At 34.3% G+C, this 2,247-nt stretch overlaps 1 protein-coding gene across 6 annotated transcripts in view; it reads left to right on the forward strand.

Moving 5' to 3' along the window:
- The window catches only part of LOC146478700 (protein Smaug homolog 1-like), a 34,779-nt gene extending 33,015 nt beyond the window's left edge, over window positions 1-1,764 (forward strand). For all 6 annotated transcript variants that reach the window (XM_085112295.1, XM_085112293.1, XM_085112296.1 and 3 more), the window contains one exon: window positions 1-1,764. This exon is cut by the window's left edge and continues 3,954 nt beyond it. The gene's annotated coding sequence lies outside the window, so the exon portion shown is untranslated.
- Window positions 1,765-2,247: the final 483 nt, after the last annotated feature.

The following is a 2,247-nucleotide window of genomic DNA, read 5'->3' on the forward strand; positions in this document are numbered from 1 at the left end:
TCAAATCCTTGCAGGAAGAAAAAGACACTATAGAGGAAGGTTGTGATAGTTAAATGACAGGAACATCATCTTGCCTATGTTCAGCCACTAAAGCCTTCAATTCTGTATTATTCGATCCTCACCCTGTATCACTGGACTTAACCAAAATGAATTGTTTAAACTTTATTTCCTGAAACAAAAGTCGTTTTTGTTAGATTTTTAAGAAGTTTAACTGAACTGGAGCTTCCAAAACAAGCCAAATTCCGTTGACCTCAGTTTCTTGTACTTGTACAACAATTAAGTTTACAACTCTTACTAGTGAATATGAGGTTTATTGGCAAAGACGTTTTTCCACGTTTGCTACTAATGTGCTTGTTCACCGCTCTTTACCAAGTATTCATTTGGTTAAAAGAAATGAAATTATTGAACTGTTTTTCTGCTTATTTATCGCTTAGTTGTTGTTTTTTTTTTCCGAGATGTCTTTTGGTAAACCTTGATGTTGATTTTTTAATGTAATTTAGAAATTACTTCTACGAAGTGTTATTAATATCAATTGCCCTTATCACTGGCTTTTTTCCCTGTTTGGACTACTGTATAGTTTAACATGAAAGCTAGGAAGTGTTGTTCAAATTTCTCTGCTTCTACATCAACTATACTGTAATGCAAATATGTTAAATTAATCTGTGAAAATAATATTGGGTGCCAGACTTTCGTTCACTGTTATGTACATGTATTGTTATGTACATATTCTTAATGCCAATATTGTATTATTTAAAGAATGGTTAAGCTATAACTAGTTACATATTTTCAAGATAGACCAGGAAGCAACAAAGCTTGAGACGTGTAGAGGTCTGCCTATTGATTCCTTGCTGTGCGAGGGTTCAGTTGGGATTTCTCCATGCTCTGCTCTAGTGTTGCTTCCTGTATGAATTGAAAATCAATTCAATTTTCTCATTCGTTTGAAGTGTTACTATAAACAAATGTCTAGGTGCAAGAGAGCCAAAAGTGATGACTTGTCTTGAAAACCGAATGGCTCCAAATAATCTCAATTTCAGCATGTATACTGGATATCGTGTACAAAATTCATTTCCATGTTTTCTTTGGCTTTTAATGTAAAGGTATTGTCCCAGAAAATATTCATAGGAATTGGGAGACGTCTTTTTAGTTTTCTCTTCATGAATGATTGTTTTTCCTCTGTTTCAACTAGAACACAAGAAATCAACCAAGCATTAAATCCTCTTTGTTTGAGTTGTTCAATATTAAAATGTATGAAACTCTATTTTGTACACGATAGAGCCTTTAGAGCCATGGGAATTTCAAGTTCAAATCACCACTAATGCCTCGCTTCTACCAAGCTCTTGAAATAAGTATGCACCCTGTCCTCCTCGATGTCAAATTTGGAGTTGTGCACTCGCTCTGGTTTAAGAGTGCAGCTAAAATCCATAACTTACTGTTATTTCAGGGGTATTTTCACATTTCTTTGTTTCCAAAATAAAAATTTGAGAGAATTGAGTTTCTCTGTGGTACATTTGACAGGAAAGGGTGTACTTATTAACAGAGGATGAAGATCCCATGGGTCATAGTTTGAACTAAGTGCAGTAAAATGACTTGTTCAGGGACTGTTCTATGTATAAACACGTTAACTTGTTCTTTGTAAGACTGGCGTTTGAATTTGTTGTTTAAGTGCAGTTCACTTGAAAAGTGCAGTGCGGTGAAACATGAAAGTAAATAAAAGTACATGTTAAACTTTTTGCAGTAACTGCAATAAACTGTTGTTAAATGAAATTTGTGTTTATGTAGTTACCCTAGGAAGGGCATTAGGGAGGGAGGGGAGCTGCTGTTCTCTCCATTACTTCATAAACCCTTCTCTCAATACTCGCTGCTGTGAGGTGCAATCACTTTTATCCTGATTCGTTTGATATAGCCTCGTTATTCTTGGCTCATTTTAGCTTGGGATCAAATTTACGAAACCATTAATTGTGTTCTAATTATTGCTTCAATAGAAAATCCTTTCGTTTAGAATCAATACTTGGGATTCATTATTCATTCCAGCTTCATAACACCACACCCAAAGTAATAACTTTGACCAATCACAACAGATGTATCTATTTATTTATTTTATTTATTAATTGTTCACCAAGAAGGAAGAATACATATATCTTATTCGATGGTTTTACATATAATACGCACGGATATTTTGCTAGTTGCGTAGTATTTTTTGGCTTTTCTTTTCTAGAAAGTGTTTTGAAATACACCCGGTATTATCTA

The sequence above is a fragment of the Pavona decussata genome, unplaced genomic scaffold, assembly GCF_977016875.1.
Source record: "Pavona decussata unplaced genomic scaffold, jaPavDecu1.1 SCAFFOLD_64, whole genome shotgun sequence".
Lineage (NCBI taxonomy): Eukaryota > Metazoa > Cnidaria > Anthozoa > Scleractinia > Agariciidae > Pavona > Pavona decussata.